Raw genomic sequence first — 20,545 nt, forward strand, 5'->3', positions numbered from 1 at the left:
AAGCACCCTCAACCCCTTGTTTCCTCCCCAACACTTTAACTAAAGTTATTTCCTTGTTTTTTCTCAACTTTCTAACTTGTCGGTCCAGGATCTCAATCAGAACCTTCTCATATGAAAGGCTCTCCCTCACATCAACAATGACACAATAGAACTAGGATCACCAATAAACATCCTCAACAAATACATATGAAATACCAGATGAACCAAGGCTAACTCTATTGGAAAATTAAGTCCATAGGTCACCTTACCAATATACCTTAGAATCCTGTATCTCTATAGGGATTTTTATCCCAAGAGTACTACTCCTTACCACTAAATTCAAAAAACCATGAGGCCTAATCAAGAAGCATCCAATGCACCATACATTCACATGCATGCCATCAATACCACATTCAAGCCTAATTCTAATAACCATTATAGTATACTCACTTGAAACCCTTACCAAGAAGACATCACTAGCCTACTGTAATCACTCACATAACTACGACCACACATTCAAGCCTATCATTCTAACAAATTTATAGCTCATTTAAAATTAACATCGCTTAAGAACTTTCATGTCTACCTTAGCATCTCAACATCTGCATTTACATTAACTCCTACCAAAAGGGCACATTAATATACTCTTACCCTTTTATTGCACACAATAAGATCCTATCTAGCTCTTCCTCCTTGTCTATATCCTTAAATGGAATAAGCATGCCACAATTATCACAATAAAGAACACCCATTCTCTCTCCAATCTTTCCTAACTAATCCATTGAGAGCTATGGGCTCTACACAATATCATTTATCTTAGGCCATTAATATTTGGAATACACAACCGACCTGGGTCATAAAGTACTCCATCTCTCCCTTGTGAGAGAACCTTAATCTTCTCATCAACCACTAATTTCTCATGCACTACCAATGATGATTCTGAACCATTTCAAAAGAGAACATCACCTTCATTGTTATCAACCTCTCTTCGGATTGGATCCCATCTTTGAGGAATCTTTTGAAAATTGCATAGAACAATTATTAGGGGGAAAAATCTTAAAGTACACTCTATCGCACGGCACAAATCATGAAAGAAGTGAAGATTCTCCAAAATACCTCAAAGCCTCTTATTTATAGATGTGATGCATTACACACCGATGAACAAGACTCTACTCGAGGAAGCATGTTAGACTCCCTAGGACACTTGAACCTTGTGCTCTGATACCAAGATTGGCATAAGCCGCACTAAGTCTTAGCCATGACACAACAATTAGGATTCTCAAAAAAACACTAACAAAGCCTCTTAGAATATTATAGGAATACATAAAGTATATAACTCAATCATAGGAATCAAAGTGATAGTTATGTCTTAAACTAAAGTTTAAAGATAAAGGTGAATCTTATGCCTGATTAAACGGACTTACACATTTTCTTTGTCTAGACATGCCTCTACTATACTAACATAGGCAGGGGCATAGAACAAGCCACTAGCTCACCCAAAGAAGAAAAGAAATATTCTCAAAATAACAACATAGTCTAGAGGTACCAAGAAAATATAAGCTCGATAGGTAGTCCTCGAAGCATGGGGACCTACCAATTAAGTGAACAAGACTTCTATCTAGCCGTGATATTGTGTAGGGTAATATCCAATCCCTACATTATAATATAATGTAGGCACATGATAACGCTCAATTACACCTCTCGAAAGAGATATAGACGATCGTTAGTAGTAAATTTTACCCAACTAAGAGTTGGGGTCGAACCCACAAGGAATAGGTTGAAATAAGTTCTATTAGCTATCTCTATTTAGTTGTAATTACTACTTCCCAAAAATAAATTTACATAAAGTAAAAGTGGGGTTTTGGTTTTAGTTTAGAAAAAGTAACAATACAAAGACAAGTAAATAAGATTAAAGTTGTAAAAATATGAAGACTAGACTAGAATTGTGTTCCCCATGACTTGTAAATTAATAGGCTAATCGTATTCATGATATCGTTCATTGTATTGCATGCAAATTCTAGCGATTTAGGTAACATATAATTCACCTCCCGATCCTTCTTAGACGTATTTCATTCATGTCCTCCCAGTCTCAGAATTATACTTTACTAACCCTCACCCTTGATTCTAGAGTACTATCTCCTCCCAGTCTCAAGTAACTTAGATGAAGTTTATCCCTTTTTTTGAATATAGACTATTCGTATTTTAGTTGTGAAATTATTTTCCTAATCACTACCTTTATCCCAGGCAAGCAATGAATACGGGCAAGTTCTTAATACGTGCACTCACTAAGGAAGACTTTTAATTGAAGAAATCACAATAAATGCAACAATAAATCACGAATATCAATCCTACTTTTGCCTATTCTAGTTAGGTCCTCATGGTTCCCATAATCCTAGTCGTGGGTTTAACTAGTCATCCTTTTAAGTAAAAGAACAAGAATTTGTGAAGAATTCATGAATTAATACCTACGCAGATGAAGAAGTTAATCTTGAATAAATCACACGAATCAAAAATAAAGGATGAAAACCAAAATGATATATCAAGAATAAATCTCCAAAAGTAACTAAATATATCTTTACTATGTTCACAAAGTACTCAAAAACTAGTAAAAATGTTGAACCCTAAAAATAAAATAAATTCGAATATTTATAGAAATACAAAACTAAATCTTAACTCAACTAGGAAAACTAAAGTCAACACTTTTCACACTCACTCACCACGGACTGTACTGAACTTCACGGTCCATAGTCCTATTCTGCGGCATTTAACTAGGCTTCTGCTGTCTAGCTTTCATCTCTTCACGGGTACCTATCACGCCTCGTGGTAATGACTATGATCCATACTGGATTCGGTTGTGATAGCCTTTGACAATTTTCTACTTTCTTTCATCAACCTCAATGAGCAATTACTATGGTCTGTAGTGGGCTCTATGAGATGTAATGGGTTCCGTGAAGTTATACTTAGCCAAATTTACAACATTAAGGCAAGGAAAAGGATAAGAAAAAAAGTAGCTTTTTGAAACATAGATCACCTAGTGCCAAGCTTAGGAGAATTCTTTTTCCAAGTCAAGTGACTCCTACCCTCTCTGTCTCACTGACTAGCTAGCTTGCCTAAATCCCTAATCCGATAGAAATACTTTTTATGCTGGCTTGAGATGCTACTACTTGAAATCATTAAAAATAGTAGGACTATAACAAAACTCTCCATTTCTTAATAGAAGAAAGCGTAGAAAAGAAAGGTTTTGATTCGACCACTCGCTGTCGCCTTTGGCTCGAGCTACTTTTCCTTTCCGAATCAGGACAACAGAGACTCTTCATAGCCTCACCATTACGGCAGCCAGCATGGCCCGTGCAAGGCATTATGGTCTATGGAGTGTTTCGTGAAGATCTGCTTCATCAAAATTTCATTAGCAGCTTTCTCTTCTCATCAGCACTACGCCAGTCACCACGATCCGTGTAAGGCACTACGGTCCATGATGGGGCTCGTATTCCTCAGTCCTCACCTAAACAGTACTCAGATCCATAGAATCATCAAAAATAGTGTGTGACTTAGTTTTCCTGCAACATAAACAAAAAACACATCATATCTACAAAAACATGTTTGCAATGCACACTAATTCACCATTTTGAGCATAAAAAATATCGTAAATACACGACATATCAACACCCTTAACTTAGAACCATTGTTTGTCCTCAAGCAATGACATAAAACAAAACAACATGACGCACAAATACAAAATATTGTAGTATAGATATATAGTAGCCTATCTCATTAACCATGACTCATTTCCAACTATGCAATACACTGGAAGTCTAACTAACTCACAAGGATGTATTTACGACATAACACTACTCATAGTCAATCAAACTAATGCAACTAAAAGTGTACCAAGAATATAGCAACTCAATAATATAATTATAGTGCCTTCACCACAAAGAAGTCTCTCTTACAATGTATAGAGAATATACAGAGACTGGAACAAATTCTCGCACTATCAAAAGAAATTCAAATAATGCAGAAGTAAAGACCATAGGTTTGCCCTTATTTTCAATACTTCAACTCTTGAATAACCTTGTTGGGATCACCTTAGGAATTTTTAGGCTTGTAACATAGGCTCAGGGTAGGGTAGGATATATTTAGGATAAAAGTGACTACTTTGCCCCCCCAAATGCTACTTTGGATTAGCTTACTTGTTTTCAATCCTCCAAACTCTTGTTCTTTCCTTATTTCCTCATTCTTCCTTTTTGGGTGTGGTTTTCTCTTTTGTTCACTCTATTTCATTCTTTTTTAGGACTCATTTTTGTATAGCCTTTTTTTTATTTGCGGACACAACCCATGATTTTATTTTCCTCTCACTCCACCATATATTTCATACCCTAACTTTTCTACTTTCATTATGGTAACCACCCTCAACTTAGGCTTTTGGCCTGATTTGAAGTACGTAATCACCTAAGAGGGACCAGGGCAAAGATAAAGGTTCACAAAACTAATTTTCCTTATAATAGCCACCCTCAACATAGACCTTTGGCTGAGTTGGGGTCGACAATGTCTTTGGAGGGACTAGGGCCAAAATTTGGATTCATTGATAGAAAGGGAAGGCAAATTTTAGTTATTCAAAGAAAAAGTTCATTAAAGGTCTAATTTTTGCTTCAAAGGGTACAATTTCATTTGGCTGGTTCAATTTAGGCTAAGTGAATCATTATCAACAACAGCCCATGATCATGTCCTAATAAGGCTATTCAATTATTTTAATAAGACAAATCAGGCAAGTTCTAGCTTATAGGTGCATTATTCGAACTAAGTAGTTAAGCTCACACGCACATGGCACATATGTTATACTATTAAGTACTAATCAACCCAGTTATGTCCTACCTGGCATTTGATTGACAATTCAATATGTACTAAGTCCTACACAGATTCTAATAAGTCAATTTTCAAAAACTAGATCAATCACATAATGTTTCACAAAAATTTTAGTTAGGAGTCATTTTAATTCAATTCAACTCATTTCTTTTAGAGGTTATTGTATCCATGTATGGACTCCTTTATTTACATAACGACAATCCTAAACATGTCAGGTCTACTAGATATACGCTTGAGAGAAAAGAACCATGGCAACAAAAACTCCAAGCATAAGGGATGCCCTACCCCTATCAAAAGAGTGTGCATTGTCCTCAATTGCACATCAACAGAATAAATAATAGGTACAAAGAGAGTGATCATACTAGCAATTTCCTAGGCGTCAGTTGGTGGTGGTGTAGGTTCTCCTGAAGGGTCGTCACCTGTAGCAAAATTTAGTGCCCTAGAAGGCACTTCACTCATATTATCAGCTGGAGCGCCGGAAAGTGAAACACCACTGGATGATGCTCCAGCCTTAGAAGACTCAATCTTCTACTTCTCAAGATCTTGTTTCTCCTAAAATTCTCTTTTGGAAGCGTGCCGAGCCCTTTTTTCCTCTTTTCTCTGTGCTCTCCTAGTCCTTTCTGCATTATCTAAGGAATCCTCTTCCTGTCGCAGCTTCTTTCCCTTGTCTTTTTTATCAGGCATAGGTGCTGAAATAGAGCCCCAAACTCCATCTAGATATATAGATCCGGGCAGTGCACATAACAATAGTAGCAAAGTATTTATAGCGCTTGCCAGGACAGTAGAGGATGAATTTGCTTCCAATTTACCTATAGCTTCTTTTTCGGTAGCCAGCTCTTTCTTGAAGGACTCAGTCCTTACATCACCTAGACGACTACTCTAAGTAGTGATGTGCGCCTCAAGGATATTAATACGACTCTGTATCAGTGTTACCTCCTACTGGAGCTCGGTTCGAATCTGAGTAGCCTGTACTTGTACCTATGTCTGGACCACCCTAGGTAGTCGCTCAATCACCTGATCAAACAACGCCCATGTCTGCCTTTGTTCCTGCACTATATGCTCAAGGAGTGCATAACGAACAGTTATCATCATACCTGAAGCTGCAGGTGTAGACGAGGTAGGCTTGGTGATGCCCTTGGGCTACTCGGTGGCCTCCTCCATTAGAGGGAATAAATTCACATCCTCCAAAGTAAGAGTAGGAGGAGGTGGACATGCAGGTATAGTTACTGGCCCAATAGGTTGGCCCAACTTTGATTTGTACAGTGGGTTGTCCAAATCCTTTATGAGTGCCATATTTCTGGAGGTAGTTGTTAGGATGTGCCTGTCAAAGTGAAGATTTACCACTATCCCTGTGGCCTCTCATAAAGCACTGATCAAACATGGGAATAGGAGTCTAACCTATTTATTAAATACTCGGTCCCAAATTTTTGTTGTAATTAGCCTCCCGTTGTGTAGTCTAAACCGAGTCATAATGCAGGCTACTAGAGATGCCTATGTGAGATAAAGGGTGTTGTCATTCATAGTTGGTCGGAGAAGGGCACGAACAATGGCCCACCAAAACTTACCTAGAAATGTAAAGGACACCTTAGTAATCTACTGCCTCGCATTTGCGACCCATGGTGCATTTACTCCCTCAATAGCAATATGCTCTCTGATCTATTCCATAATTATTTGGCGCACTACAGGATCACCCATTTTTGCCTCATCACTAACCTCGTGGTGTCATTTCTCATAAAGACCTGTCTGAATATTAGTTTGGAATTTCGGGCCATATAAGAACCTATTGATTGTAGTCTGTGAGATATCCACTATCATTCCTCAAACTGTAACTTCATTCAATGATGGTTGCTTTAACGCTAATGCCCTCTTTTTATTTTTAGAGATCTCCATAGCTATATCATTGAACATTGAGGCAGCATTCGTCGAATAGAACTCCCTGATTAGATTTTCACCATAATATCCTAGGTCTTTAGTCATCCACCCAAAATGATGCTTGTAAAATAGGTCTTTGAGCTTAAGTAGTATGGAGAGGTTGTTAGGGGCCACTCAAACCTCTGGTACAATGGCTCGTTTACACAATCTATTAGACCATTTGGTTAGACCATGCAGAAAGATATTGTATTGGCCTAGAACCAACCACTTGTTTCTCAGAAAGGTGATAATATTTTGGCGAGCGACTGGGTCACTTTCCTTTACATAAGCAAACTTCTCTATAGAATCCAGTCCACCATCCCCAGCACCAGCAACACTCTCCTCACCATCATCACTGCTTGCCTCTCTGGATTGTACATCATCCTCACTTACCTCATTGGCTGAGCCGGTTGCCTCTTCTTTAGACTGGGAGGGAGTGGCCTCAGCCTTGGTAGCTGCTTTAGACCTAGTCATGCAGGGAGCATGAGGAGAGATGTGGGTATCCACTTGGAAATCTGACCCACTTGATTCATCACTTCTCTACCATTGCTCTGACTTATGTTCTGACTCATGCTCTGATTCTTTAGATGGGGAGTTGTGGAGTTGGTATTGGGAATCATTCTTGGTGCGTGGTCATGGCATGGTACCTGCAAAATCTCCAAATGGTAAGTAATTAAAGAAAATAATGTGATTAATTAAAATGGGTACTCAGACTTCCCCCTGATTCATACAAGCATGACAATAACCCTTAAGAAGTAATATTGCTTAATCTAATATAGGGTAATCACAAGCGGAAACCTAAAATAAAAATATTTTTGTATTTTTTCAGAAATTTAGAAAAAATGTCAAGTGTTGCAGTATGGTAGACCATCACGAGCCGTGAAGCTCATCACTGAATGTGAAGGCTTCCGTATTGCCTTCCAGTGTCTATGTCTCAGTAAGTTCTTGGAAAATTTCTAAGTGTAGGAACCACGGAATAGCACCACAGCCTGTGATGAACTTCATAGTCCATAATTCCTTTCGTGATCCTATACTTGAAAATTTTTGGTAGAGAAGACAACTGGCCTCCACCACGGATCGTAAAGTGCAATAAGGTCATTGGTGAAGTTCATTGTCCCAAACCTCGCAGTTTCGCCATTAACAACCAACTTCAGTTTACACAACTCAATCTTTACACCAATTCAAAGAACATTTAGCACATTGAAACATGCAACTCAAAAGTTTGGCATTCATAAATAAGAAAAATACAAGTATATCATAACTCCACATTCCAACCACTATAATCCGAAATCAAATTACCCTAAACATTCCTAGATACAAACATAGTCCAAACTATCCTAATAATAATGCACACATGATCTAAATAACGACACAACTCCCATTGTACATCGAGCAAAGGAATTCAAAAGAAAAACTTACTATATTCATTCAATGTATGCTTCACACTGTTTATTTTCATAGTACCAGGGACTAGAATACTCGACTACACACACAAATCACTACTTGCAATTTGAAATCATGGGAGTTGGAAAGGTTTTTTAACGACAAGGGATAGGAGAGGTGTTCATTTTGTTGCTTTATAGTAGGAAAGAATAAGAATGACCCAAATTGTAGGGTAGAAATGGGTAATAACCAAAAGACCTAACTAATTTGAACTGGGTTGACTAAATATAATTTAGCCAACTAGGTTTCATGGCCAGTGGTGAGTACTCGTAAAGAAGTCCACAGACCATATTCCTCTTTTGTGATGAGAGAGTTGAACAAAATAGAGGTGGTATTACCTGGGTAGAAAGGAGGGAAATATGGTCCATGAAGTTTGTCACGGCCCATAATGCCCACCGTATTGGTCGACGTGGATAACAAGTGAGGGGCCTTACCTGGGATTCACGAAATGCAAAAAGGTCCATGAAGTCCTTCACGTGCCGTAATCCCCTCTATAGTCCTGAGGGTCCTGGAGGTTGTGTTCATCACACCACTCCACCACTGGGCATAGTGCCCTATATAGTCCATATATGTGCCTGTATTGGGGAGCTTATGCCAATTTGTTTTCATTTTTCTCCTCCCCTGAGACCCTGCACTTACTGAACACACCATGACGCTATAAAAACATCAACTAACAAATTTTAACCTATCTAATGCTAATACAATCCTTGGGTTTCCTCCCAAGAAATGCTCTATTTAACAACGCAGTATAACGCAGGTCCCTTGACTACTCATACTTCATCAAGTTTGAGTTTTTCAACCACTTTCACTTCGTCTAGAGATCCCAAGTAGCACTTCACTCACTGTCCATTCACTTTGAACCTATGACTATCTTGAGCTTCAAGTTCCACTTCTCCATGAGCAAATACCTATGTGATGGTGAAAGTTCCAGACCACTATGACCTCAGTTTGCTTGGAAACAACTTTAGCCTTGAATTAAACAGCAATACATTATCCCTACTACTGAATTGGCGCTGCTCAATATGCCTATCATGGTATAATTTCATCCTCTTTTTGTAAAGAGCATCACTCTCATATTCCCACAAATGAAACTCATCTATTTCATTAATTTGATCCAGCCTCATATGTGCAGCTTCACTCCAATTTAAGTTCAACATTTTCAAGGCCCATAACGCCTTATGTTCCAGCTCCATAGGAAAATGACAAGCCTTTCCAAAAACTAGCTGGTATTGGGACATACTAATGGTTTTTTTGAAAACTGGCTGATATGCCCATAGAGCATCATCAAGCTTCCTTGCCCAATTAGTTCTATTGGTATTTATAGACTTCATTAGAATCTCCTTGATTTCTCAGTTTAACACCTCAAACTGTCCACTAGATTAGGGATGATATGGAGTATCTACCTTATGTTGTTGCACACCATATGTCGCTAGTAGAGTCCTAAAGATCTTATTGCAGAAATGGGAGCCCCCATCACTAATGATAGCTCTAGGAGTCCCAAACCTGGAAAAGATGTTTCTTCACAGAAAACCAGCAACACTTTTGCTCTTATTATCTGGTAAGGCGACAACTTCCATCTATTTAGAGACATAATCAACTGCTATAAGAATGTACTTCATCCCATATGAACTCAAGAATGGCCTCATGAAATCGATGCCCCATACATCAAATAACTCCACCTCCAAGATTGGTGTCATAGGTAGCTCTTGATGCCTAGAAATATTCCACTACCTTTGACATTAGTCACAGCTCTTCACTAAGTCATGTGCATCTTTATAAATGGTAGGCTAGTAGTATCCACATTGACATATCTTTTGTGCTATCCGACTCGCACTATGGTGTCCACTTACCTGTGATGAGTGATAGGCCTACAAAATGCTCAACATATCTGCTTCTGGGATGAACCTCTTGATGAAATTGTCACCACACATCCTGAATAGGTAAGGCTCATCCCAGAAGTACCTGCGAATATATGGCAAAAAATTCTTTCGCTGGTGGAAAGTAAAATCCTCAAGCATAAGTTCACTAACAAAATAGTTAGCATAATCAGCAAACAAATGGATGAGATCAAGAGTGGCAGCTAAAACCTATTTATCTGGGAAGGAATCATCAATGTCATGCTCAACCTTACCTCTATTTTCGTCTTCCAGCCTAGACAAGTGGTCAGCTTTCTGATTTTCAGTCCCTTTACGGTCTTTTACCTCAATATCAAATTCTTAGAGCAACAAAATCCATCTGATCAACCTTGGATTAGCATCCTTCTTATTTATCAAATATTGCAAGGCTGCATAGTTAGTGTGCACAATCACTTTGGTACATAAAAGGTATGCTCTAAATTTTTTAAATGCGTACACTACCGCCAATAATTCCTGCTTGGTGACAATGTAATTCTTTTAAGCTGCATTTAGAGCTTTTATAACATAGTATATGGGATGAAAAATATTGTTGTGCTTCTACCCTAGCACAACCCCCAAAGCAACACCGCTAGCATCACACATTATCTCAAATGGGATAGACCAATTAGGAGTAACCAGCACTGGGGTTGAGATCAACTTCTCCTTCAAGCACTCAAATAATTTCATGCATGCCTCATTGAAGTAAAAATTTATATCCTTCTCGAATAACTTGCATAAAGGGTTTGAAATTTTAGAGAAATCCTTGATAAAACACCTATAAAAACCTGCATAGCTCAGGAAGCTGCGGACACCCTTTATAGAGATAGGAGGAGGTGATTTCTCAATCACCTCTATCTTCTCCTTATAGAGCTCTAAACCTTTTTTAGAAATCTTGTAACCTAGCGCAATACCCTCTTTGACCATGAAGTAGCATTTTTCCCAGTTCAAAACTAGTTTAGCCTCTTCATAGCTTTGCAAAGCCCTACTGAGATTTAACAAACAGTCATTGAAAGTACCACCTACCACTAAAAAATCATCCATAAATACCTTAATAGTATCCTCTACCATGTCATAGAATATAGACATCACGCAACACTGGAATATGGCAGGAGCATTACATAGTGCAAATGGCATGTGCTTAGATGCAAAGGTGCCACAAGGACATATGAAGGTGGTCTTCTCCTAGTCCTCTAATGCTATAGAGATCTGGTTGTAGCCAGAGTACCCATCAAGAAAACAGTACCAACCTCTGCCTACTAACCTATCTAATATTTGATCCATGAAGGGCATTGAAAAATGATCCTTCAAAGTCCATTTATTAAGCTTTCTGTAGTCCATGCAGACTCGCCATCCAGTGGCTGGCCTAAGTGGGACCAGCTCATTTATATCATTCTCGGGAACTATCATTCCACCCTTCTTAGGGACACATTAAACAAGACTCACCTAATTGCTGTTGCATATGGGATAGACCACACCTGCATCTAACTACTTAATGATCTCTTTCTTTACCACTTCTTGCATAGGTGGGTTTAATCTCCTATGGTGTTCAATAATAGAAATGCAATCCCCTTCCAGCTGAATTTTGTGAGTGCAAATGCCAAGAAGAATACATATGATATCAGCAATAGTCCACCCAATAGCTTTCTTATACTCTGCAATACCTCCACTAGTGTTGCAACCTATTTATCACTTAAATCTGCAGCAATAATGATTGGCAAAGTGTTATGCTCACCAATAAATATGTAATTTAAATGGACTGTCAATTCTTTAAGCTCAAGTATAAGTGGTCCTTTATGGATGGTTTAGCAGGTGGAGTCAGCCTGTTCTTTAAGTCAATGTCAAGCTTCTTGGGAGCATATGAGTTTGAACCCACACCCTACAAAGCATTTAAAGATTCATCGTACCCCTCAATACTATCACCATCGAAATTCATGATTACAGCTGTTAAAGGTTCAATAAAAAGCCTTTCCTTAATATGTACATCAACAACACTTTCTACCTCAATATTGAACACAGACATAACGGTCATATCCATTGGTTGCTCCATAGAGGCACAAATATTAAACTTGACCTCTTCATCGTTGAGTTTGAATTTGAGTTCTCTATGCTCCACATCTACCAATGCTCTGCCAGTCGCCAAAAATAGTCTCCCCAAGATGATAAGAACCTCAAAATCAACCTAGCAATCTAATATGACAAAATCAGCAGGAAAAATAAACTTGCCCACTTGCACCAACACATCACACAAAATTTCAATTGGGCATTTCATAGACCTATCCGCATAGAAGTCAGTTTGGGGGCTCTCATGCCCAAATATCTGTAGATAGCTAGCGGCATTAAATTTATACTAGCGCCCAGGTCATATAGAGCCCTTGCTAAATCTAAAGAACTAATGGTACAAGGTATGGTGAATACGTTGGGATCTTCTTTCTTTTCCACCAATGACCTTGTAACAATGGCACTGCAATGATGTAAGTTGTTGACTGGCTCAAAAGAAACCATCCTTTTTTTTGTAACAAAATCCTTCATAAATTTGGTATAACCTCACATTTGCTCAAGTGCTTCTACCAAGGGGATGTTGACTGATATTTCCTTATGCATTAAAATAAATTTGTGAAACTTTCCATCCTCAGCCTTTTTCTTCAATCTATGTAGGAATGGAGGCAGTGGCTTGTGAATAGCTGGCAAAGGGTGTGGTCTCTCTATTTTTATTTGTTGCGTACCACTATAATTTTTGGTCTTTTTCTGCTTCAATACTATCTCATCATTATCATTGAACAAAACTACCTTTTATGCCTGATGTATGGCCTTCCCATAAGTCTCAAAAGCTACATCCTTAATCTACTCCGTGCCTACGATAATAGTGTTAGAAATTACCTTACCTCTCCTTTTGTTACTGGCATGCATTGCCCATCGTTCCTATGATTTTGCACCGTGTCACTGGGCAAAGTACCAGTCTTCCTCTAGTAGTTAAGTACTGCTGATAACTGGCCCATCTGATGCTCTAATTGTTTAATTGAGGTAGAGTGTAATCTACCAACTAGCTGATATTAGGCATGTCGCCTTGCATAACTCTGACTCTAGACTCAGTTGCCTCAACTTTTTGTAGGACCTTTTCCATCATCTTTTCCAGCTTAGATCTATCATTATTTTTATAAACTCGCTCCTCGATTCATAGGTGATACATACACCTATTTCTGTCATTCTTGAAGTTGTATTTTTTTCTACCACCCTCCTTGATCACAATTTCTATTTCGGTCATAGTAGGTTTCTCTTTGAAAGTTCCAAACTTGATTCTAGAGTTATATGTCTGAAAAACCCCTAGCTATTTAGAAACTTGGCTCCTCATAGTCAAAGTCTGGCTTATCATATCGACTTCTAGTATCTACAACGTTCACCTTCTCTAATCCTCCATCTAATAGGCACTTGGTCAATAAGTCCATCTGCATTCTTATGTGAGCCATATCTTGATCACGTACCTCCTCTTTTCATTTTTTCTCTGCTGATATCTCAAACATGAATCCTGAACAATCTGCATCTCTTGTATACCAAGCCTTATTGTTGTTTATGAGCTGATCCAGAATTATTATGTCTTCCTAAAATTCCCTAGACATAAAGGATACCCCATAAGCTGCATCTATCACTGGCTTGGTCACAAAGTTGCAAGACCTATAGAATATCTCTTTCAAGTGCTCGTCAGTCAAATTGTGATTTGGACACTATTTTAGCTTCTGCCTAAATCTTTCCCAAGTCTCATTAACTAATTCATTAGGTCATTATTTATGATCCTTAATCTCATCCTTGATCTTCAGCTTCTTAGATGGTGGGAAGAAGCTTTCCATAAATGCCTCTCTCAACTCCCTCCAAGTTGTGATAGAGTTATGTGAAAGTTTATTCAGCTATTTCATTGTCTCCCCAAACAGAGACAATGGAAATAATCATTGTCGCATGGATGATTGGCTAACCCCAAGGATTTAAAATGACTTGCAAGTGGCTATAAAGTTCATCAAGTGTTGGTTGGCATCATCACTAGTTGCTTCACTAAATAGTCCCTTCAAATTCAACATTTAAAGAATAGTACTAGTAATAGTAAACTTCACACCTTGAGGTAGTGGTGGAGGACTATAGCTCCCGTAGCTTCTGCACCATCCGTATCAGCATCATCATCAACCAAAGCAAAGTTCATAGGTCTCTGATATCTGCCCATAAAACTCCATTGAGTTCATCTTTGTTGTCAACACCATCCCTTATTGGATTTTCAGCCAGCTCTCTCATCCGTAATGTCTCACGCTCTTGTGCATTCATCTTTCTAATTGACCTTTCTATTTTAGGATGGTATAGAAGTAATGGTTCACCTTTACTTCAGGTGGTTGGCATGCACTATCTGTTCTCTAAAAAAACACAAACAAGAAACCAAAAGTAAAATTAGGAAATAGAACTACAAAATGAATTAACAACTAATAGAATATTTTAAAACCATATTCCCCAGTAAAAGTGCCATTTTCATACAGCTCAATTACACCTCTCAAAAGAGATATAGACGATCGTTAGTATTATATTTTACCTAACTAAGAGTCGGGGTCGAACCCACAGGGAATAGGTTGAAACAAGTTCTATTAGCTATCACTATTCAATTGTAATTACTACTTTCTAAAGATAAAGTTGCATAAAGTAAAAGTAGGAGTTTTGTTTTTAGTTTAGAATAAGTAACAATACAAAGAAAAGTAAATAAGATTAAAGTTGTTAAAACATGAAGACTAGACTAGGATTGTGTTCCCCGTGACTTATAAGTTAATAGGCTAATCGTATTAATGATATTATTCATTGTATTAAATGCAAATTCTAGCGAGTTAGATAATATCTAATTCACCTTCCGATCCTTCTTAGACATATTTCATTCATCTCCTCACAGTCTCAGAATGTATACTTTACTAACCCTCACCCTGGATCCCAGAGTACTATCTCCTCTCTGTCTCAAGTAACTTAGACAAAGTTTATCCCTTCTTTCAAATCCAGACTCTTCAAATTTCTATTGTGAATTTTTTTCCTAATCACTACCTCCCTCCAGGGCAAGCAATAAATCCAAGCAAGTTCTTAATGCGCGCACTTACTAATAAGGACTTTTAAATGAAGAAATCACAATACTTGTAATGAAAAATCATGAATATCAATCCTACTTTTGCCTATTCTAGTTAGGTCATCATGGTTCCCACAACCCTAGTTGTGGGTTTAGCTATTCTTCGTTATAAGTAAAACAACAAGAATTTGTGAAGAATGCATGAATTAATACCTACACAGATGAAGAAGTTAATCTTGAATCAATCACATGAATAACAACTATAGGATAAAAACTGGAATGATATATCAAGAATCAATCTCCAAAAGTAACTAAGTATAGTCTTACTATGTTCACAAAGTAATCAAAAACTAACAAAAATGTTGAATCCTAAAAATAAAATAAATTTGGATATTTATAGAAATACAAAAACAAATCCTAAACTATCTAGGAAAGCTGATGTCGGAACTTTTCAAGCTCACTCACCACGGACCGTATTGAACTTCACAGTCTGTGGTCCTATTTCGTGTTGTTTAACTTGGCTCCTACTGTGTAGCTTTCATCTCTTTATGGGCACCCATCATCCCTCGTGGTGATAACTATGATCCATTCAGGATTCGATGGTGATAGCCTTTGACAATTTTCCACTTTCTTTCATCAACCTCTATGAGCAATTACTACAGTCTATAGTGGGCTCCACGGGCTATAATGGGTTTCGTAGAGTTACACAGCTAAATTTACTACATTCGCCTCTTCACAGCCTCAATATTACTGTAGCCACCATGGCCCGTACAAGGCATTATGGTCTGTGGAGGGTTTCTTCAAGATCTACTTCATCAAAATTTCATAAGCAACATTCTATTCTCATCACCACTATAGCAGTCACCATGGCTCGTGTAAGGCACTACGGTCTGTGGTGGGGCTCATATTCCTCAGTCCTCACCCAAACAGTACTCAGATCTACAGAATCATCAAAAAAAATTTCTTCAACATAAACAAAACGCATATCATATCTACAAAAATATGCTTACAATACACACTAATTTACCATTTTGAGTGTAGAAAATATTGTAAATATGCGACACATCTGCACATAAAAGAAATATACATTTGTAGTTTAAATGTACCAAGTATGTGAGTAATGCAATGCATGCCATAAAAGTAATGATGTAATGATCAAGGTTAGAACACATAATAAGTGAACCATTTATACGTGATAGTGAATCAAAAGTAAGGCTAATGTTATTTAAAACCATAATGCAATCTTATAGAGAGATCTTGTACAATGCGTGGATAGTCATGATTCATAATGAGAAATTTTCATAAGTAGTAGTAAGAATCTTAAGTCAAAGTGAGAGTCACAAAACCATGAGTGAGAGGACATACTTTAGTTTATGAGAGAGACTTTTTACCTTTATGAGAGCAACTATTAACCGACATAAACCATGTGAGCTATATATGGAGTCCCAATATTTATGCATACATTGGAGGAAAGGGGGAGGCTACTTGTGAATATAGACTCCTATATGCCTATGTGGATCCCATAAGCTACATGAATGATAGAGCCTCTACTACGGGTGACCCTTAAAGGAATCAATCCTTTACTTAGGTTGATTATTTATCCTATGGTGGCACATAGTTATAGGATAATGAGATCTTACTATGGGTCTCTTGCCTCAACTATAGGAGATAATACTTATCCCAAAGTCCACTCGGTACTAGGTGAGCTTTCAACGGAATAGACAAATCATTTGTCAACATCATATGGGATTGGCCATATCTGCTACCCATCCCCTATTTATAAAAACATTATGTATGCTCAACAGGTGGAGGATGAGAAGAGGAAAGACAGGGAGGAGCATCTGAGCAAGAGGACAAATTTAGTGGGACATGAGAATGAACAGAGGCAAAACAAGAGCAATAGGTCCTTTTTCTAGAAAAGGCCTTCCAGTTATGCCTCATCGACTGCAAGTGCACCTATGCCATAGAACAGGTATGATCGATAGGGATAGAGTCATTAGAATGTCAGACCCTAGGGTTCTCAATCCTAGGCTAGCTTGGGTCAAGGTTCAAAAGGGAAGCCATTGAGCGGCAAGTGCGGTAAGCTCCACTTAGGAGAGTGCAGAGAGGGAAGGGGTGGTTGTTATAAATGCGGCCAAATGGATTATTTTCAGAGGGAGTGTCCAATAGGGGGGAATAGAGACCAATATTCTACCACCGCGCTATGGGCTAGAGGTAATTAGAGAGGAACTGCTTCAGGTACGGGCGGAGGTACAAACTGCCTATATGCCATGAGTAGTCGCCAAGATCAGGAGAACTCTCCAAATGTCGTGATGGGTATGATACAAGTCTCCTCTCTTGACTATTATATTTTGATGGATTCGGGTGCCACACTATCTTTTGTGACTCCTTACGTGGGAAGTAAATTCAATAAAATTCCTGAATGTCTTCGTGAGCCTTTCTGCGTAGCTACTCCTATAGGTGATTCTGTCTTAGCCGAGAAAGTCTATAGAGGTTGCAGTGTGTCAATTCATCATAAGGATACCTTGGCTGACTTAGTTGAGTTAGATATGGTTGATTTTGATGTGATCCTTGGCATGGACTGGATTTATGTCTGTTATGCCTCTATTGATTGTAGAACTCAGATTGTCAAATTCAAATTCCCGAATGAGGCTGTCATAGAGTGGAAGGGTAGTCCTATCGTGCCTAAGGGTAAGTTTATTTCATACCTTAGGGCCAGGAATCTAATCTCAAAAGGGTGTATTTATCATATTATCTGAGTGAAAAATGATAATATTGAGTCTCCATCCCTTGAATTGGTTCCGATTGTCAATAAGTTTCTTGACGTCTTTCCTAAAGATCTGCCTGGAGTCCCTCCTGATAGGGAGATCGACTTTGGGATTGATGTTCTTCTTGATACCCAGCCTATCCCAATCCCTCCATATAGAATGGCTCCGGCTGAGTTGAAAGAGTTGAAAGAACAGTTGAAGGACTTGTTAGATAATGGATTCATTAGGCCGAGTGTTGCACCATGGGGTGCTCCTATCCTATTTGTGCGAAAGAAAGATGGGTCTCTTAGAATATGTATTGATTACAGGAAGCTGAACAAGGTCACCATAAAGAACAAATACCCTCTCCCCAAGATAAATGACTTATCTGATCAACTTTAGGGTGCCACCTATTTCTCAAAGATAGACCTAAGATCAGGCTACCATCAGTTGAAGGTGAGGGAGTGTGATATCCTAAAGGCAGCTTTTCAGACCCGTTATGGCCACTTTGAATTTTTGGTCATGTCCTTTGGATTGACAAATGCCCCCGCAACTTTTATGGATCTCATGAACCGAGTATTTAAACCATATCTGGATATGTTTGGGATTGTATTCATAGATGATATTTTGGTTTACTCCAAGAATGAGGAGGAGCACGCCCATCATCTTAGAGTCTTCTTGCAAACTTTAAAAGACCAGGTATTGTATGCAAAGTTCTCAAAATATGAATTTTGGCTTGCATCAGTGGCCTTTCTAGGCCATATTGTATCTGGGGATGGTATTCAGGTTGATGCTCAGAAGATTGAGACAGTGAAAAATTGGCCCAGACCCACTTCCCCGATAGAGATAAGAAGCTTCTTGGGTTTGGCCGGCTATTATCGAAGGTTTGTAAAGGGATTCTCATCCATATCATCACCATTGACCAAGCTGACCTAAAAGAAGGCTAAGTTCCAATGGTCTGATGCTTTTGAGGAGAGTTTCCATAAATTGAAGACCAAGATAACCATTGCTCATGTTCTAACTTTGCCCGATGGAACAGAGGGTTTTGTCATCTATTGTGATGCATCTAGAGTTGGTTTGGGATTTATGCTGATGCAGAGGGGAAAGGTGATAGCCTATGCTTTAAGACAGCTTAAGGTTCATGAGAGGAATTACCCAACTCATGACCTTGAGCTGGCGGCTGTGTTATTTGCTCTTAAAATTTGGTGCCACTATTTGTATGGAGTGCATGTTGATGTGTTCACCAATCATAATAGTTTACAATACGTCTTCAGCCAGAAGAAACTGAACCTAAGACAAAAGAGATGGCTCGAGCTACTCAAAGACTATGATATTAGCATCCTCTACTATCCAGGTAAAGCTAACGTTGTTGTTGATGCTCTTAGCAGGTTGTTTATGGGTAGCACTATCCATCTAGAGGAGGGAAGGAAAGAATTGGTGGAAGAGGTACATAGGTTATCTCGATTGGGAGTTTGTCTTGAAGAGAACAATGAAGGCGGAGTTAATATTCTGGATGGGTCTGCATCCTTACTTGTGACAGAGGTAAAAGAGAAGCAAGACCAAGATCCCATCCTTCTCCAACTAAAGGAAGTTGTTCACAAGCAAAAGGTGATGGTTTTTACCAAAGGGGGAGATAGTGTATTGAGGTACCAAAATAGGTTGTGTGTAGCCGATATCGATGATATTCGAGAGAGAATTATGGCCGAAGTGCATAGTTTCAGATACTTTATTCATCCTGGCTCTACAAAAATGTATCATGACTTGAGGAAAATCTATTAGTGGAGTGGGATGAAGAGAGACATTGCGTAATTTGTTTCCAAGTGCCCGAATTGCCAATAGGTGAAGGTTGAGCATCAAAGGCTATGTGGTTTAGCTCAAAATATAGAAATTCCGAAATGGAAGTGGGAGATGATCAATATGGACTTTATTACAGGTTTACAAAGGTCTCGAAAACAACATGATTCTGTTTGGGTAATTGTGGATAGAATGATGAAATCAGCTTACTTCTTGGCAGTTAAGACTACTGACACCGCAGAAGATTATGCAAAATTATACATTCAAAAGATAGTCAGATTGCATGGAGTTCCCTTGTCTATCATCTTAGACAGAGGAGCTCAATTCACTTCCCAATTTTGGAAATCTTTTCAGAAGGGATTAGGTTCGAAGGTGAACTTGATTATGGCCTTTCATCCCTAGACAAACGACCAAGCGGAGCGCACCATCCAGGCATTGGAGGATATGTTGAGGGCATATGTGCTTGACTTCAAAGGAAATTGGGATGATCACTTACCTCTCATAGAGTTTGCATATAATAATAGCTATCATGCAAGTATTCAAATGGCTCCTTATAAAGCTTTGTATGGGAAGAGGTGCAGATCGCCAATTGGATGGTTTGAAGTTGGTGAAGTTGAGTTGATTGGGCCTGATTTTTTCACCAGGCCATGGAGAAGGTGAGAGTTATTCAAGATAGGCTAAAGACAGCCCAAAGTTGCCAAAAATCTTACACCAATGTGAGGAGAAGAGACTTAGAGTTCGAGGTGGATGATTGGGTATACTTGAAAGTGTCACCCATGAAGGGCGTCATGAGGTTTGGAAGGAAGGGGAAGCTTAGTCCTTGATATATTGGTCCT

Source organism: Solanum dulcamara, chromosome 5, assembly GCF_947179165.1.
Source record: "Solanum dulcamara chromosome 5, daSolDulc1.2, whole genome shotgun sequence".
NCBI classification, from domain to species: Eukaryota; Viridiplantae; Streptophyta; class Magnoliopsida; order Solanales; family Solanaceae; genus Solanum; species Solanum dulcamara.